Source organism: Vicugna pacos, chromosome 1 (genome assembly GCF_048564905.1).
Source record: "Vicugna pacos chromosome 1, VicPac4, whole genome shotgun sequence".
NCBI classification, from domain to species: Eukaryota; Metazoa; Chordata; class Mammalia; order Artiodactyla; family Camelidae; genus Vicugna; species Vicugna pacos.
In genome coordinates, this window is record NC_132987.1 from 86,258,949 (window position 1) to 86,279,741 (window position 20,793).

The 20,793-nt window shown below is 33.9% G+C and overlaps 1 long non-coding RNA gene across 2 annotated transcripts in view; it reads left to right on the top strand.

Annotated features, from left to right (window-relative positions):
- The window catches only part of LOC140698072 (uncharacterized), a 175,736-nt gene that overhangs the window by 141,383 nt on the left and 13,560 nt on the right, over window positions 1-20,793 (top strand). Inside the window, exon 3 of one of the 2 annotated variants that reach the window (XR_012075491.1) lies at window positions 13,576-13,767. The exons of the other annotated variant lie outside the window; for it this stretch is intronic. This is a non-coding gene — a long non-coding RNA (uncharacterized lncRNA). The remainder of the gene's footprint in view (window positions 1-13,575; window positions 13,768-20,793) is intronic. 2 annotated transcript variants of the gene reach the window in all.

Consider the following 20,793-nt stretch of genomic DNA (forward strand, 5'->3'; position numbering starts at 1 on the left):
ACTTTAGGAGCTGAATACCAGAAGGAAGTTAATCTTACTTAATTTCAGACCTCTTTGAAACTAGGTCAGAGTAGGCAGTTTTCTTCCCTGAAGTGGAAAACTGTCTCTCCCAAAACAAACAACTAACAGGTAATTAAACATCCTGTGCTGCCATTGAAGACGGAAAAGGGATGTAAACTATATTTTACTGTGCACCTGTTGTAGACCAGATAGTGTACTCACAGTTGGAGTTCATACTGGTTCTACATTAGCATACTTAGAGTAACCACAGAGTGTAAATGGCCCATGGAAAATGTGAATTTCCAAAGACTAATTTCTAAGGAAAAGATGGCATTTAGGGAACGAGTGAAAGGAGAGGAATAGCAAAAAGAATGGAGGACTGCGGCCAGACCGTTAAGGAGGGAAAGGACAATATGATAAAGCCTAAAGAGGACAAACAAATGTGTTTGGAGGAGGAAATGGTCAACAGTATTGTTACTTAATGGTTGTGCAATCATAGCCAAAAAATATGGAGTTAATTGATGGTTAGAATTTATTAGAATATATATGTATCTCCTATCTGTCCTATCTATCTTATCTCTTTCTCTATGATGGAAGTAAAATGATGGTAGCAAAATGGTAGAAGGCAAATGCAGTAGGCTAAACAAAGACTTTGAGGTATGGAGAGAAAGAAAAAAAGCATATGAAACTAATTCAGTAAGAAGTTTGGAGAGTAAAGAAGTGCTGACAGGAAATTTGGGTTACATGGGTTTTTTTTTTTCTCTTTTTTAATTAAATGTGAGACACTTTTAGATATTTGAATTGATGGAGAGAAATCATGAAACATGAGAAATAAAGATTAATCTATAGTACACAGAGCCCCAGGGGGCAGGAGAGAGGGGCTCCAAAGTAAATATTGTTGGATTGGTTGTAGATAGGCACAAGCACCTTCTAGGTTCAGTCTGCAAACATCATATATAAACATGTAAAATCATTTTTAGGAGTAAATTCTGAATTAAGTCAATGAGCAACCATAGATACTAATTGTTAAAACAATTTAGGCCTGAGAAATCTATTTGTCTTGATTGTCAATAGTTATCTTGGAGAAGCCAACTTTCTCTCATAATGACAAAATTGAGAAGTGTTGGCCCTAAAATAGATACACATCTGAGCTACTGAAATGTACTTCAAATCTATGGCTTGTGATCAGGGCTCTAATAATAAAGAAAGCATCTTATGGGGATATTTTATCACCGAGATTTTGTTTTTACTAGGTTTTCTGAAGGTACTTTTATTTAAGGACCACATTTCTCACTACTAAATATGTTTTCAAGGTAATATGATAAAATACAAACATTTTTTCATACTCTTTCCTATAATAAAAATATATTCAAAATAGATAAATTGTTAAGACCTAGTAAATATTATTAACTCATCCAGTCAAAAATTTGAGCATTTTTCAGATTTACTAATATAGAAGTGACTAGAAGTAAAAAAAATTTTTTTCCATAATATATATTATATTATATATATTATAGAAGAAAAAGTCAATAACTAAAAAATAATATTTATTATATGATATAGTAATAATTTGTAAACTATGTGAAGAATTTTAAAGCTTGATAAAGGAGAGAAACTGGCATTAGGGGTAAATTTTTAAATAGATGGTTGACTCTGTCTCACTGAAAAGATGACATTTTAGGATTTAAAGGAGGTGAGAGAGCAAGTCAGTCTTCTATCTAAGGAAAGAGAATTCCAAGTTTATGGCACAGCAGATGGAAAGGTCTATAGGTAGAAGGAAAACTGACTTATTCTAATAGCATAGCCAGTATGACAAGAATGGAGCAAGAAGTGTGATGAATTATAGGAAACAAAACAAGAGAAGCAACAAAAGCCAGATCCTGGAGTACTCTAGGGATCATGAAGAACATTGGCATTGTTGATACAAATAATCAATAAATGATCTATGACAGGAATAAAAAAGAGTTTTATTCAAGCCAAACTGAGGACAATAGCCTAGGAGACACAGATTCAAGAAGCACTTGAATTGTGCTTCACCGGACTACAAAGTGTGGAAGGCTTATGTAGGCAAACTCCACAAAGTTGCATAAATTGTTTGTCAAGAATTAGGAATGGAGCTGGCAAGAAGTAAGGGTGCTTGTTAAGTAAAGACTGGTTGGCATCCAAAATGGTTGCATAGTTACAAGGGGAGACTGTCAGACGATAAAGCTGTAGCTGGTAGCAGCTAGTGGTTATTGTTTTGAAAATGGCGAGTGGTGTCCTTGAGTTTGATACAGTTCAGAAAATTCAAGTTCTCAGTGCTGCAAAAATGTGTCTGAAACCACATCCAAAATGGCCACCTGGCTCCATTTTGGATGCCTGAACCATAGTTTCATATCTTGTCAGAACAGAGAGCAAATGTCAAGCACTGAAAGGAGTACATTCCTTTAAGTTTTCAAAAAAAGACAAATAATGTAATGGTACCAGTCCAAGGACCACTCTTTGAGTAGCTAGGGTACAGAGCACTCATTAAAGAGTTTTCATGTAAAAGGTCTAGGGAAATAGTGGATCACTGAAGGCTAAATTCCAGAGGTGGATTTCCTTTAAGATGGGAGAAATAACATCATGTTTATATGCCTATGAATAAAAATGTGATGATTTAGCAGGATAACAAAATTTCCTGGAATGCTTTGTTTCAGTTTGGAAGAGGGGTTGAGATCTAAGGCAAAAGCGGGTTGTGTTGGCTTTAACTACCAGTGAACAATTCATTTTGAGTAACAGGAAAAAATTCAGAAACATAATAAATTAAAATTTATATTCAGATAATACAACAAATATGGAGATAACATCTATACTTTACAGCAAAACGTTACAGATTAATTAGGAGAAGACAAACAATAATAGAGTGGACAAGTATGTAATTAAGTGTTACATTAAAGGGAAGATCCAAATGGTTAGGAAATATGTGAACATATACTCAGATTCACCATTATTTTAAAAATTGCACATTAAAGAAACAGTGAGCTAATATTTCTCACTCAGCAGATTGGCCAAAATCATGACTAAATGAATAAATGAATGCATGCATGTATGAATAAGTAAAATGAAAATACTTCCTGTGAATGGAATGATGAAAGTGAATAAACTTATGAATTACTAGCAAGAATGTGAATTTTCAGAGTCATTTTGGAAAACAGTTTTTCAATATATATTAAATTATAAATAGATGTATTTTTGACCTAACAAACATACTTATGTTTTATAAATATATAAGCATACAACATTAAGAACATACACAAAACAATGCTAATTATTGCAGCATTATTGATAGAGGCACAATCTGTATGCACAGTGAATGTCCATCCATTGACAGAAGCTTAATTAAATTCTGGTTCATCCACTTAGTGGATGAATAATACCTAGGATGCTAAATAAACCAATTTTTGTAAAGTAAAAAGTGACAAAAAATATACAGTTGTATGTACATGTGTTACTGTAAGATTATAGAGTTACTTCAGATTTAAGTATTTAAACACACACTAATAGACATACACGTGTGCAATACATAAAAATACATGTAAAGTTTATCCCAAAATATAAACTGAATATCTTAGTATGATGCTATTGTGGGAAATGTTAGCTTTCATTCTTAATTTGCAGTAATTGAGCTCATTTAATATAAACAGGTAATACGCAGAACAATGTTTTAAAATGTTTGAAAGTATAATAGGTGAATCTAATTTCTGTATCTCTGAGGGTGACTGTAAAAACTTATTCTTGGTCATCCTGAAAGGTAAGCCTTGAAAGATAAGAGAAACACCTGCCAAAAAAATGAGTTCTATAAACAAGTAAATCAAAAGGGACATATAATATTTTATTAATGCTTTTTATTTTATATTGTTTATTTTATATTGTTACTGTAGTAAACTGCCTTTAGTTTTAAACATTAACTTATAAATTGTATAGTTTAAGAGGAAGGCGGAGAATAGATTTAAAAAAAGAGCAGAATAAACTATCATCATATAAAAAAAAATATAGGCTATTTTTATAATTTCTCTTTCTGCTCTTCCTAAGTCAGGCATGATATATTAGTCAAGTGAGGCAATCAATCAGCTTATAAACCATGGCCATACTCATGGTCACAGCAAACACAGCTTAACAGTGGATCTCTTTTATTATTAGAAAAGCATTTTTCTTTCCAGTTTAAACAGAGAATGCAGTTCTCATCACACATTGAGAGTCATCATACAACATATAAAATAAACAAACAGGGAAAGTTGACATAAAAATTCAAGTAGATATGGATAAGAATGAAGAATTACTCTGAATGACTTATGCTCCAAAGTGCAGTGTTCAAAATTTTTACTAGAGAATAGTAAAAATTCTCCTGAGTAACTAGTGGTTTGTATTGTTCTATGATGTTTATACCAGTATCTGTAAGAAATAAAGTTTACTATTATTTTTAGACTATAATAAGCAAAAGATAATTTTTAAGCAACATTTGTGCATTATTTGAACATTATTCATGGTTTCATTTATTAATTATGTCATAAATATGCAAAATATTTTCATACATTGTAGGCTAATAAAAGATAATGTCTTTTTCCAAAAACATATTTAACATATCTTTTATTTGAAGTTATATTAAAATAAGATATGTAAACAAATATTTTGCTTTCAACTAAATTATATATCAAACAGAAAAATCTCACAGAGAAGGAAAGAGTTCTGTGTAAGAGGTTAAAAAAATCCGGACTATTCACCTAGATAAACTTAAATAAGTTATTTAGCCCCTCTGGGCTGTTTTATCTTTTAAAAATTGGGGGCAATAATGTTATATTTCTAGTTTAGGGAGTTACTGTTCATATAATGAAACTTCAAAGAATTATACAAATTCATTAGTATGATTAAGACAGAACAGAATTGTGGTTGTGATCTCTGAAGTTAAAATTAGAAAGATCTTACTTACCAAGTTACTTTGGCAAGTTATTTATCTTGGCCGTTTTCCTTCAATGTAACATTACAAAAGAATAAAAGAGATAATATATGCATAGCACAGTATCAGATCCAATAAATGAGATTTTCTTCCTCCTTTTTTTTCAATGTCTTGAAATATTCAGTTTTAAAATAATCTTACAGGGAGAGGTATATTATAGTCATAAAATTAAAATATACTTGTTAATCATAACTTTTATTCTGTTTGATTTGAAGGAATATTCTTTTTATCTATGTATCATTATCCATTTTATTTGTATTTTTATATATAACCATTCTTTTGAATACATTTTCACACAGCAGTTGGAAATACATTCCCCTTTCATTTTTTAATTTTTCCTCTTAGTTGCAACAGGGAAGTAAGTATCACATGGGGTCAGTTTTATCTTTATTTTAAACTACTTCCAAATTTTGGAAGAGAGAAGTTCATATGTTTGTTGGGTAACCAGGCTTGAAACTTGATTTGACTCTGGTATCACTGTACACAATCTAATTAAAATTGAAGTAGCCCTTTAATTAGTTTTTCAACCCTCTCTAAATATGAAGATTAAATGATAAAAATAAAGAAGTGCTAGATTTTAAATTTTGAATATTTAATATAACAATTTTTATGCAGCTGCAAAGAATATATATGAATATATTTTGCTAATTATTATTATGACCATATATAATCAATATGCATTTTATGTCATTTTTTTTAAAGTATATGCATTTCTTAAACTCTGAGAATTCTTAAAGGAAATGACAGATATAATGCTACTTTCCAAGTTTTTTTTTAAAGTTAACGTTTAAAATATGACCTGAGACAACCCTAAAAGATTAAAAAAAATTTAAAGTATTTTGTTGAATAGGGAATTAACTAATGTCTAATTCAGTTTATTCCTTAATCACCAAATTGATTAAACTGATATCAGGTTATTTGATTTATTTATTATTTGTATGTGTCTTCTAGATATTTTTCTTTGTTGTGGTTTGGCATGTGACTAGTCTCAGCAGAAAAAAAAGAACTCAAATGCTTTTAATAAAATTTAGGTAAAAATAACATATTTTTAGTTTTTTTATCATTTTATATTTTTTACTATTACAAAATTTATATCACCTTATAAACTTTAATAAAAGTGTTTTCTTGAAAAATAATTTTTGATATTTGAGTTTGCATATAAAAACTAAAAAGTAATCTAAAATATCAATTAACACTAAAGTCACTGATTAGGTAAGGGGTTAATAAAGAGGGATAATATCACACCTAATCTGATCATTGTATTTGCCTTGGGCCATTATCTAAAAAGATTCTTTGAGGAATACATTATTCCAGATGGAGTAAATATAATCATTGACTTGAATATTACAAATTTGGAATTTCAGTTAGGAGTAAAGCTTGGCTAGTTAAACTTTATTTTTAAAGAAACTAGTGGTCGTATAACTAAAAAATAAATTTTAGGCATTTACTATACATGGACCATAATGCTAAAATAAACCAAAGCAATGTTCAAACTACAGTCTCTGATTTTTTTTTTTTAGGCAATAGGGTCGCAAAAAGTACAAGACCATGAAAGAACTATTAAATGGTAAAATTCAGCAAAGTTAATTTACAATATACAATCATGAACTCTGAGGGTTACCTATATTGTTACAAACAGATCTATGACATACATATGAAGAATAATTTCATCTTTTGAAGTCAGTCTTTCAGAAGAAAAACATTTCTTTACATTTATTATTCTTTATTTTTTACTTGAAAAAAAATCTTTAATGTTTGATTTTAAAATTAATAGTCAACAGCCAGCTTAACAGTTTATTATTGATATAAAATTGAGGATCAGAAGGAAATATTTCCAAATGTCAAGTCCTAGAATCAATCTAAGGTATATGTATGTCTGATGAAGTATTTTGTTGTAAAAGAGGGATTGAGGGGGTTTGGTCTACAAACTTTATCTTGGATTTTTAAATTTATATATGAATTATTTGTGAAATAATGATTGCTTAAAACTCTTTTAAATCCATACAAAACCTAGTTTATAACTGAACTGTGAAAAGCTGTATACACTTTTGTTTTCTTGTAATTATATCATTATTTACTCCCAACTAAATTTTTTTTAGAGCAGAAACAGCTCTGTCTGTTTTTTCAAGTCTTAGAAAAAGAGGTTTGTCAATAAATATTTCTTAAATAGACTTCTTTTTCTTGAACACACATAAATCATTTTAATTAACTGTTAAAAGAGAAATAATAGGCAACATATAACTAAACATTTACCACATAAGAGATAGCATGCTAAACTTGTAACAAATACTATCTCATTTAATCCCTACAATAATTATTTGAGGTATTATTAATCAAGTTAAGGTTTTGGGTGGCTAAAATTTGCAGAAAACTAAAAGTAACAGTAAGTTAAAAATGCCCATTTCCCTCAAAAATGACTGAAGAATGTACAAGGCAATTCTGTTCCATAATTCCTCACAAACCCAGGCTCCTTCCACCTGACTATTTCATGGTGAGGGGCTGGGGACGTGGAGTATTGTGGTTGGGGTTGGGAAGGAAGGATGGGAAGAAAGCGATGAGGAAGAAGCAGCAAAAGGGGGTTGAACAAGCAAATATCTAGAAACAGATACATGGCAGCTTTCATTTGTCAGAACTTAGCCACATAAATAGATATGAGAAGGAAAAAGTAAGAAATTCAGTCTTCATTTTGGAAGATCAGATATTCAGAAAAAAAATTATCTTTGTATTACAGGAGCAAAAGAATATTGGTGGACAATGGGTATACTTATTAATATATTTTAAGAAGATGATCAAGAGGTGGAAAATTATAATTTCCTTAAGTTGAAACAATTAAATGATAGAGTGCTTTCAAATACAGAAAGTTTATCTGAGGTTTATTAACTGTTTTGCCTTTAAAAAGGTGTTTTTTCACTTAGAAATTCTGATGACTTCACGTTGGATTGATTGATTTACTTTTTTTTTTTTTTTTGGTAGGGGTAGGTAATTAGAATTTATTTACTTATTTATTCTTAGAGGAGGTTCCGGAGATTGAACCCAGAACCTCATATATTCTAAGCATGCACTCTACCATGTAAGCTATGCCCTACCCCCTGGATTTATTTTTATCTTTTGTGTTGATGGTTACCAGAATTACAATGGGAAAGAATGTCACTTGTAAAAAGTGAAACAGAAAAACCTCTCAGAGAATAATAAACACCCTAATCCTACCAATCAGAAACAACAATTGCCATTGATTTTGAGTGCATTACCTTTTAAACCGTTTGTTTGTCACTCTGTGTGTTCTTCATGGTCTGTAACATAGAAAGAAATTAAAACTTTAGAAAATCAAATTTTAGTTTTAAGTTGTACTACATAACTCATTAATTTGTGGCAAATATTCATATTATGTATATAGACTTTACAACATACTTCATTTGTAGTGCTTAAGTAGCTAGTCAATAAAAAAGTAAAATATAAAAAGTATACAATATTAAATGATAGGTGAGGTGGAAAGAACAAGTAGTTGAACTTAAGTGGTGCTTAGTTATAAAAGACTAAATTTCTTCTGAGAATCCAAGCATTTCATTACTTTCTCTGTATTTAGTAAAAATGATTTGACATATATTTTAATTCAGAATATTTTGCTAATTCCCAGGAAAATCTGAGTACATGTATTACTCGCCAAATCTAAATTAATGCGTTTTTCAGCCTCATCACAATATGTGCTTGCATAAATTCAAGATGTTTGTGTCAAGATCTTCTTGTTCCAATGCACCTCTTTGAAAAAAGTCTGTGAACAGTACATAAGAAAAGTGATTTATTATATAACTGCACTTCATGACATACAATTTGAACAAGTTGCTTCATTCATTGTAGTAATGATGACATGATATTTATGGTTCCCACTTTAAAATTTGATAATTGAATTATCGTTCTTAGTAATTTAGTGTATACATTAGACGTTACTAACATTTACGACTATCCAGATTTTCTCTTCTTCCTGAGCACTTGAAATATAAATTTTTCAGCTTTCTTGCAACATAGTGCGAACATGTGAGTATTTCTGGCCAACAGGCTGTAAAAAAATTAGTAGACATCATTTCTAGGGTGAATTATAAAACAGTAGTTGAGATCTTATCATATTCTCTTTTCCCAAGTTGCAGGAGATGGCAGTCATATTGTTGAATCCCAGTCACCCTGGATTTATGAGTAGCTACTTACAGCATGCCCCCAGTTGTCCAACTCTCTTGCATTGGACATTTGGTGTAGATGAAAGATAAAAACAAACAACTTCTGTTAATTTAAGACATTGAGATTTTGGATTGTTAATTTTTCTGGCAGTGAAACTAGAATGTCATGATTAATATAACTTGGAACAGTTGAAACTTTAAGTTTTATTATTATTTTTTTATTTATCTCTGAAATCATAGAATAAAGGAGTTTTGAATATAATACTATCATATAATATAATAATAATACCCCCAAATTTTCTTATTATTAGTTTATAAAAATGTAATTAAAAGTTGAATTGTAAATAAATATATTACTTATATACATTTTATTGTTTTACATGTAGTTACTAATGTATTTGATGTAGTATTTTGGCATAACATTTAAAAAACTATCATAGAATCATAGAGACAGAAACATTTATTTGTTGACTTACCATAATAAGGCTGCAAATTTATTCATGAGTATTTTCAACGTTCATACCTAAAATTGAAATTTTATAACTATAACAATGGCCTTCTATTATTTCTCATTCAAAATTTCTGGTTAATCAATTTGTATAGACACTAAGAAAAGCAGAAATCAGACAGAAAACCAAATTCTCATATGTTGCATAAGTTTAAGGAAAAAAATCCCAACTTTCAATTCACAGTCAAAATTTGACTTGAAGTACTGAATTTGAACATATTTTATGAAAGTATGTTTGTGTATGAGTTGTTGCTCTGAGGTTAGATGTAAGGTGAAAAAGGAATAGCAGAGATGGACTCTTTCCTGATTATTCCAGGCAATAGAGCAATCTTTCATGAGATATTCAAGTTATTTTTTAAGAAGTCTGATATTTTGTTCCAGATAATTTATCTAATTCTCTGTATGAACATGAGGAGAACTTTATCGTCTCATTCAATTTTATTTTAATTTCAAAGAATACAAGTGTAAGTAAAGAGTAGTATATTTAAAATTAAGTCTGCACTAATCTTTGTTATAAAACCCTTTAGCTTTTGTCAAATAGGTTTCTGTGAGAAGTAAGCCCTAAAGTCCTGAAACATCCATTGCATATAATAAATTAACTGCTTTCCTATGCATCTAGAATGGTGCCACTTAGGCACTATCTTTGAAAAAAATTGAGAAGATAGTAAAATTATTTTCTGTGTTCAGTAGAGTTGAGAAAGCCATCAAGAATCACTCTATATTACCTATAGGATAAAGTCCAAGCTTCTTCAAAGGACATATAAAAGCCTTATTGACCTGGCCTTAGACATCTTGCCCAGATTTGTCACCAGCCCCCGACTGTAGCCTACAAGAAATAACTTACAGTTCTCTGCACATGTAGTGATGCTTCTTGCTTCCACTACTTAAATGTTTGTTTTTGTCAGTTCCATTTAACAGCTTAATATATATTCATATTTGTTCTCCCAGGAAACCATCAGTGATTTCCAATAGGAGATTAGTTTATTGCCTGTTATTCTTGCTAAGTCTTGTCCAGCAAATACCAGTCAGCTCCACCACCCTTTTAGTTTTTATTGTCTTATGGTTTTCAAGTGCTAGAGAAGTTGTGTAACCAGTGTGCTTCTATGTGTACTTCATCTTTATCTACCTGGATGAGGCTCTTAGTAATTGGGAAACTACACCATGTGAGAGTTTAGCACCGTCCCATTTACCATCAACAATATGGTCTTTGTTGACATCTGATCAAAGGACACAATTCCTAAAGCTCATTCTGAAGACTCTTCTCTTATGCCACCTCTGGTTCCAGCTCTCTTACTTCGTAGTTCGTTCATACCCCACCAAAAAAAAAAGATAATGATGAAACAAGGACTTAATTGCAGCTTATTAATTTGGAAAGTAGTCTTAGGAAGCATAAAAGAAATGAGGGGAAAAAAAAGTGTGTCAAGGGTATCGATAGCATTTTGCCAGTTTGGGAAACAAGGACTAAATAGCAATGGGGACCTCTGCAAGAACACATACTGAACACGCATCACAGTGGTCTTCAAGTGTTGGTATGTTAATTTCCCCAGTTTCTACCTTGAGCCTGTAGTGGTGGGTGAAGTAAGTACCCAAAGTGCTGAAAATTATTTAGGCAAAGGGCTTATCAGTCTACTGGATACCTTGAACCATAGCTGCAGGTGACTTCAGGTGGGTTGAGCTGATCCAGGGCATGGTGGTAACAGTGTCCACTATATTGTCTCAAGACTTCTTTGCATAATGTCACACATTATAGCTATCAGTGTTTTTATTTTCCATGCTGGACTAAGAAACTTGAAAGAGAAAATTATACATGACCGTCCCTGGCACACACTGTAAAGTCTGATAACTGTTAACAATTCCTGTGGATTTAATTTCCCAATTGATTCTTAAATTTGCCTTCCATTCTCTCCCAAGAACTCTACCCATTTCCACATTTTTTTCTACCTCAGTATTAGAATTAGAATACCTTCCTGACTTTCCTTCTCTTGTCTTGCTTTCCCCTTATCCAACTTCCCCATTGTTGTATTAGTGATCTTTCTAAAGTTTCACTGCTTAAAATGACGTGGAAGCTTCTCAAGTTATATATAAATAGCTACCATTTATTAAGTCAGTATGTATGAGATCAATTCAAAGCACTTTACAAAACTCATTTTATAGTCTTACCAACTGGAAAAAAATGTTCTCTTTAGAAAGTATCTGTATTCTGGAAAAGAGAAAGTTATAAGGGGTTTGCTCTTTGAAATGTTTATATGTAACACAGGCCACACAAGCTTTTAATACAAAAAATTGAATGTTGGTAACATAAGTAACTCATATTTCTCTGGGTCTGATCCTCACCTGTTACATTAGGACCTTAGCAGAGTGACATCCTATAAAAATGTCCTCCAGCATTTCTGAGCATTCTTTAGGAGTGATCCTTGTAAGTCTCTGAAACAAATCTGTCAGCTCCTACGGGAAACAACAGCTTCTGTAGATGCTGCTGATGAACTCAAGCCCTGACAGTGTCTGCTAAATGTGGCAGTGTGTGAAGAAACAGCATCTTCCATGTTTTTATTTTATTGAAAGAAAAATAGTATTTTTTTATACCTGGGGATTTTACAGCATTTTTATCTAAAAATATGATCTTTCAAGTTTTTGTTTAAGGCCTCTCTCTCACTCTAGAAAACATGCTAATCCCTGAGAGGTTGAATCTGAAGCTAATGTGAGAGGCAGAGCTCTGCTCTTCTCAGAAACAATCTTCCTTTTTCATGTGAGGTTGTTGTAACTCAACCATGCCCTTCCATGTGCCTATCAAAAGGCTCTGCATTGGTCATTCCACCTGTTTACATATATGACATGGTCATATCTGCATCCCAGGGGACAATGTGTTTAAATTTCAATTGTATTTTCTGCTGAAAAATGTTATTTATAATTTTTATTATATAATAAAACAGAAAAATCAACAATGCAATCTTATATAATTTCTTAATTTTTATATTACCTTCCAATCAATATTTGAATATATATTAATTTTTTAAAGCTAAAAGGAATAAAAACTTTATGGGAATAAACTGACTTAGTTCTCATATATGTGAAAGTCTGTTTTGAATGCATACTTTTCCTACAAGGCATATTATGATATATGAGATTTATTGCGCTATGCTGATGTGCACTCTGGGAAGAATATGTTTTTTGTTTTTTTGGTTTTTTTGAGATTGAAGAGAGTGGGGTGCATGACTGACTAAAGATCAATTCTGAAGCATGTGTCCATTTCAAGAGGCTTCAGAGTAATAGTTGAACAATGTCTTAGCCTCTTCAATTAAGGCTTTTCACAGAAACCTACAAAGCCATATTTGCCACATTTCTATCAGTAATGGTATAGAATTTAGAGAGCTGGATTGTATCTTTCAGAAGTCGAGCTCTGTAGCACAGTTAATAGATTGTTACTTTTTGAAATAGCCTCATCCTACTGTGGAATAAAAAAGACATCCTTCAAAGAGAAAACTGATACGATCCCTTGTCAGGGAGGTCATGCAGAGCATTTTTGTTTTAAAATACGTAACCCCCAGAACCCCTTGCTGCCCTAAGTTTCTATAAATTAATGTTATTTTAGTTTCTGTCTATAAATCATTTCTCTAACATGATTTATTTTCAGTTTACTTCCATGTTTGCAATAGAACTTGCTCTAGGTTACCTTCAATAAAAGAAAGGTCAGTAGATAAATAATGATGTTAACAATACAATGAGATTTTAAACACTGAATACTCAACCCACCAAAAGAAGAAAATGTAACTGAAGCTAGCTACATATGTAGCTGTGGAACAGAAAATCTGCATGATGGGTAATCCACAATCAGGTGACTAAAGCGCTATTAGACCAGATCTTGGAATTTGAGTATAAAGTTAATAGAATTCAGTTTGTGTGAATGCTTTTATGTGATTTTACAGTTTGTCCCAGCAACATGTATGAGAGGCACTGGGAAACTGATGTCATCAAGGTGATTCTGCTGGTGAGATGGAGTAGAAGAACTGCAGGAGTCATCTAGACTCTATGTTGGGTCTATCAAATCCAAATTCCAATCAATAATACCAGGAGATGTCCTCGCAGCTGGGGATACTTAAGGAAATATTGAATTTTGAGTAAGTAGTTTTTGTTCAGTCACTTTTTAAAATGCATTACATTAAGCAACTGATGTTACCTCCTCATCTGCAAAGTGGGATTATTAATACCAACTTACTAGGGCCATTATAAGGATTTCAGTAATTAAATGTGAAAATGCCTGGTCCAGTAAGAAACTCATTAAGTCTTAAATGAGTCTGAAACTTTTAGCTAAAAATGAAAAAAATTATTTCTGTCTTATATAAGGACTTTTGAATCATTCTCGACATGTTTGCTATAGTATAAGTACCAGGTTATTTTGACTCTTGAAGAAAACACTTTTTATTTATATAAAGTTTGCTCAAAAAACCTTTATTTAATTTGTGGATATTTGTAAAATCATTAGTATCGCCACATCTCACTAATCTTTACCATAATCCTTTCCTAAGGCTTGTACTCCATTCAATTCTGTTTCATTATTTCTTCAAGATAAGTCATGCATTTAACCACCTCTTAACTCACCAGAAACCTGGCCACAATTTACCCTTATCTATCATATATTTGGAAACTAAAAGATGGTATCCATTACAGGGTATTTTCTTTATCAATAAGATTTTTCCTTTTGTAATTTTTATATTTCTAGTTGTGGCCTTTTCTTTTTTGCTCAAAAATTTTCCTTTAACATTTCTTGTAAAGCTGATTTTGTGGTGCTTGAAATCTTTTAGCCTTTGCTTGTCTGTAAAAGTTTTGATCTCTCTGTCAAATCTGGGTGAAAGAATTGTCAGGTAGAGTATTCTTGTTGGAGGCATTTGCCTTTAATCATTTTAAATATATTGTGCCACTTCCTTTGTCCTGCGGAGTTTCTGTTGGAAAGTCAGGTGATAGCCTTATGGGAGTTCCCTTGTATTTAACTTGTTACTTTTCCCTTGCTGCTTTTAATATTCTCTCTTTTTCATTTTTTTAAATTTAAATTACAATATGTCTTAGTGTGATCTTCTCTGGATTCAACCTGTTTGGGACTCTTTGTGCTTTCTGGACCTGGATATCTGTTTCCTTTTCTATGTTAGTGAAGTTTTTCATATATTGAAGAATATATGTCTTCAAATATATTCTCTGCCCCCTTTTCTCTTTCTTCTCCCTTTGGACTTCAATAATGTGAATGTGTAGTGCACTTGGTGTTGTTCCAAAGGTCTCTTAAACTATCTTCATTTTTAAAAATTCTTTTACCTTTTTTTCCTGTTCAGCTTCAGTGATTTCCTCTACTCTGTCTTCCAACTTGTTGGTCTGTTCCTCTGTATCAGCTAATCTACTGTTGATTTCTTCTAGTGTATTTTTCATTTTGTTTATTGTATTTGTCATTTCTATCTCATTCTTCTTTATATTGCCTAATTCTGTTAAAACTTCCAACATCTCACGCCAATGTTTCCTGAATTCTTTGAGCATCTTTACAATCATTACCTTGAACTCTTTATTGGGTAGATTTCTTACCTCCACTTCACTTAGTTCTTGTGGGATTTTACCTTGTTTCTTTGTTTCAAACATATTCCTCTGTCACCCCATTTTGCCTAATTTGCTGTTTTTACTTCTGTGTATTTGGTAGGTTGTTTATGCTTCCTGACCTTGGAGAAGTGGCCTTTTGTAGGAGATGCCCTATATGTCTCAGCAGCATGCTCTCCTCTTGTCATCAGAGCTGTGTGCTGTAGGGGTGCCCTCTGTGTGGGCTGCACGAGTCCTCCTGTTGTGGCAGGCTGACTGTTCTGGGCAGCCTCGTAGTTGTGGCTGGCCCCTAGTCTGTTGGCTGCCAGGCTGTGCCCTGTGTGATGGTTGCTGGCCATGGTGGGCAGAGCCAGGTCATGAGACCACTGGCTGCAGAGCCTCAGGGGTTCCAGGACTACTGCTGGCTCGCTGGTGGGTGGACCTGGGTTCAGAGCTGGTAGTTGCAGGGTCAAGTGTCCTGGATCTAATGTTGGCCTGCAGGTGGTTGGGGCTGGTTTTTGACATGGCTGACTGTGAGGTCTAGTGTCTTGAAGCTGGTGTCTCCCTGCTGGTGGGTGGGGACAGATCCTGGGGTGGCTAACTGAGGGGCCCTCAGTTTCCCATCCCTGAGCTGGTGTTGGCCTGCTAGGAAACAGGGCTCAGGTCATCCTGGGGCTGGTGCTGGCCTGCCAGAAGGGGTCTAAGTCCTGACATGGTAGTCTGTGGGGCTTCATTCATCCTGGGGTTAGCGTATCCCTGCTGGTAGGTGACACCAGATCCTGGAGCTAGTAAAGGCCCACTAGTGGACAGAGCTTGGTTATGGGGTTTCTGGCCGCAGGGCCCTGTGTTCTATGGCTAGTGCAGGTGAACTGGTGTGTGGGGCTGTGTCCTGGGCCATCTGGTGGACATGCCAGGTCCTGGGGCGGCTGTGGGCCCAGGCTCTCTAAGGCAGCTGGCTTACTGCTGGGTGAGGGCATATCCCCATACAGCTAGATGCTTGGCCCGAAGTGTCCTAGTACTAGTAATGATAGGCTGGTGGGCAGAGCCTAGGTCAAGTGGGTCCCAGAGATAATGCTGTCTTGCTGATAAGCAGAGCCAGGTCCTGAGGTCTCTGACTGACACAGGGATCCTAGGGCTGGTGTTGGCCCACTGCTGGGCAGGGCTGAAGCCTGGGGGTCCTCTGCTAGTGCTGGTTCACTGGTGGTTGGAGCCAGGTCCCAGGTCTCTGGCTCCAGGGCCCTAGGTTTTCTGGAGTTGGTGTGTTGGCCAGCTAGGGGGTGGGGCTGTGGCCCAGAGGGTCCTGGGGCTTCTTGTGCCTGATCACCATTGGGTGAGGTTGGTCCTGAAGCTAGTGATGGCGCACTGGTGGGCAGAGCTGGATCCCGTAGTCTCTGGCTGCAGGGCTCTGGCCAGAGAGAGTGCACTGTTTGTAGGTGAGGTCATGGTTCTCTTGGGGATGGGGGACAGGGCCAAGTCCTGGGGTGGCTGTGGGCTTAAGGGGACTTAAGGTAGCCAGTCTGCTGGTGAGTGAGTCTGTGTCTCATCTCAGCTAGGTGCTTGGCCTGAGAGGTCCCAGTACTGGTGCCAAGAAGCTGGTGGGTGAGGCTAGGTCCTGGTGCTAGTAAGTTTTTGGAGGATTCCAAAAGTGGTGCTTCCCAGCATCAGTTTTCTTGTAGTGGAACAATCTCATAAATTGGCTTCAACCTGTGTCTATGTCCCCAGGATGAGTTCTAGTTGCCTCCTACATCTCTGGGAGGCTCTCCAAGATCAGCAAGTAGGTATGACTCAGGCTCCTTTCAAGCTGTTTCTGCCCTTGGCCTCTGAGGGTGTGAGATTTTGTGTGCACTCTTTATGAGTGGAATCTCCATTTCCCACAGCCCTCTGGGTCTCACAGGCCTTCAAAGCCAACTTGTCTTCCTGCTGTAGTGTCCCCAGGCTGGAGAACCTGAGGTAGGGCTCAGACCTTTAGCTTTTTGAAAAGAACCTCTGCAATTATAAGTATCCTCCCATTTGTGGATTGCCACCTGGGGGTAAGTGTCTTGATTAACCTGTCTCTGGCCCTCCTATCCATCTTGATGTGATTCCTTTTTCATACCTTTAGTGAAGAATATTTTTTCTGTTAGTCTTCTGGTCTTTTTCATCAATAGTTGCTCTGTAAATAGTTGTAATTTTGGTGTGCCTGTGGGAGGGAGTGAGCTCAGAGTCTTCCTACTTCGCCATCTTGGCCAGTCCTCTCTCTTGATGGACAGAGCATTTTAGTTTTACCTTAGTGTTTGTACTTTGGTACTTTAATGGTGTTGTCCCATTTACATGTTTCTTTAATTTCTGATAAAGATTCTGGGGTTTTTCTGTTTGTTCTCTGTATTTAATATGTCTCTTTACTTCGGATTCTTTTCAGATTTTTCTTTCTCTTTTTTTTTTCAGATTATTCTTTATCACTGAGGCTTAGCAACTGGATTTTAATGTGCTTTTGTGCAGTTTTCTTTTTGTCATTCTTGGATTTAGTTGACATTCTTGGATGTGTAGGTGTAAAATTTTCCTCAAATATGGAAAATTTGTGAGAATTTTTTGAAAATTTTTTCTGTCCACATTTTTCTCCCTTGTTACTCCAGTTGCATGTATGTTAGGTGGCTTAATATTGTCCCACAGGCCACTAAGACTTTTTACCCCTCAGTCTTTCTATTTCTGTGCTTTCATGTAGTATCTATTAGTATGTCTTCATGGTTACTGATTTTTCATTCTGTAATGTGTAATCTGATCTTTATTCACCCAGTAATTTTTTATTTGATATGATGCATTTTTTATTAATATACTTTATTTTTTAAAACAATTTCATGTTCACAGCAGAATTGAGCAGAAAATACAGAGTTCGCACATAGCCCTTCCCACCCACGCATATATACTCCTCTACCTTCAACATCCCTCATCAGTGTGGCATATTTGGTACAATCGAAGAACCAACATGGACACATTATTATCAACCAAAGTCCATAGTTTACACTAGGGTTCACTCTTGATGTTGTATATTCTGTGAGTTTTGACAAATGTATAATGACATGTAGCCACCACTGTAGTAGCATATAGAATAATTTCCTTGCCCTAAAAATCCCTCGTGCTCCATCTATTCATTCCTCCCTCCCCAATAAGATGTATTTTTAAGTATAAAACTGCTACATGATTCCTTTTATATCTTTTATTTCTCCCCACATTAAGTTATTTTTTTCTTAAATATTTGACCCTTTAGGAATCTCTATCTAATGTTCTGAGTTCTGAGTTGTCTGTGAAGTTTCTTGCCTTTAGTTAGTGGAAATGCAAATGTTTCATAGGTGTGAGCTCTAAAATAATTTCACCTTACAGCTTCTGGCGGTCCTTTGATTGGTCTTGTGGACTTTCACCCTCTGCATTTGCACTTTAGATTCAACAGTGAATTCAAGGGGACCTCGGCAATTTTCTTAATCTCTTTTCGCTTCTTATTCTTATTCGCTTCTTATTCTTATTCGCTTCTCTCTGTTATTCTATCCCATAAATCCCACCTGCTTCTATTACTCGAAGCTAGATTTCCATCTCTTTAACTCAGAAGGTCCATTGTACATTGTTTAGTATCCCCGCCCTGGTCTTCATTCTGGAAGATGACTTCAGCCAGAAAGCAAGCAAACATGTTTCTGTCATTTGTTTCCCTTTTCTCTGGGGTCACAGCCAACTGTTGTCCACTGTCCGAAAAATTCTATTTCCTTTATTTTTCTGTATTTTCTAGTTGTTACATCAAGAGAGAAAGTCTGGTAGCAATTATTTTAGTATGGCTGGCAGCAAAAGTCCTGGTCAGTTTTTCCTCAATATTTTATTATTAAATTTTTTAAATACTCAGAAAACTTTAAAGTTAATTTTACAGTTAACATTCACATGCTCACCATCTAGATTCTATCATTCATATTTTTCATTTCACTTGTATCCATATTCATCCTAGTATCCATCCATTGATGTGTTTTATTTTTATAGACTTTAAAATAAATTGCAGACATCTGTACACTTCCTGCTACATACTTCCACATGCATATTATTAATTAGAATTCTATTTTTGTTTACAGATTTATTTAATATATGCAGATTTCTGTATACAATGAAATGTATAAATCTTAACATAAATATGTTCATTGAGCTTTGATATAATCCCCATCTTGATATTGAATATTATCATCAACTTAGCTCATTCATATCCTTTCCTAGTTAATTTCCAGCCCCATCCTCCCAGAGGTCATTACCATTTTGACTTTTCAAGCATAGGTTAGTTTAGCATATTCAAGTAAATGGAATTGTATGTTATGAATTCTTTTATATAAGGATTTTTTTACTTAACATAGTCAACTTTTGAGATTTATCCATGCTATTGCACTTACTGTTTTTTATTGTTCAGTATTTGTTCATTGTATAAATACACAATAGTTGTTTATTTATTCTAGTATTGCTAGACATTTGGTTTGTTTCCAGTCTTTGGCAATTGTAAATGTAACTGATATGAACAGTTTTGTACAAGTCACCTTATGAACATATATTTTTAATTCTCTTTGGTAAACCTAGAATTGGAATTCTTGGATGATGGTGTAGGTGTATATTTAGTTTTATAAAAAGCTGCTAAATTTTATTTAAGTAGTTACACCATTGTACATTAGCAACAAAATTGGATAAGAAATTTTATTGTTCCACATCTTGTCCGTATTTGGTAAAATCAAATTTTAAATTTTAGCTATTTATGAAGGAGTAAATTTTCTAGAAACATCTCTTTATGATTCTACTTTTAATTTCCCTAAGGACTTGATATTAGGCAACATTTTTACCTGTTTTGATGATTCTTTGTAAGTTTTATTTTGAATGTTTACTCAAGATTTTGCCCATTTTTATTGAGTTGTTTTCATTTATTGAGTTGCAAGAATTGGCAATATATTCTAGATGAACATATGTTTTAAAATTTGATGGTATCCAATTTATCAATTTTTCTTTTATGGTTGTTACTTTCTGTGATCTGTCTAAAAAACACTTCATTCTCTTGAGTCAAAAAGATATTCTCTTATGTATTCTTTTTTAAGCTCATAGCTTTAGCTTTTATGCACAGATATGGCTCATCTTAAACTAAATTTGATGTAGGATGTGAGGAAAATGTCAAGGTTACATTTTTTCAAAAGAATATTCAGTTATTCTTTCACCTTTTTGAGAAAAGATTTATTTTTCTTTTGGATAGTTATACACCTTCGTCAAACACCAAATAATTATAAATCTGTGTTCAATTCTGAATTATTTATCTGTTAATCCTTAATGTCAGTGACACACTGTCTTGATTACAGAAACTTTGTATTATGTCTTGAAGACAGGTAATATAAGACCTCCAAATTTGTTTTTTCAAGAATGATACTTATTTCCTATGTTCTTTGAATTTCATATTGATTTTAGATTAAAATTTGAAATTTTCAGAAATGAGTCCTACTGAGATTATTTTTGAAATTGCTCTTAACATGGGCAAATTTGCAGAGAATTGACAGTTTAACAATATTGAATTTTCCAATTTATTAACATATATATTTCTCCATTTTTTAGGTTTT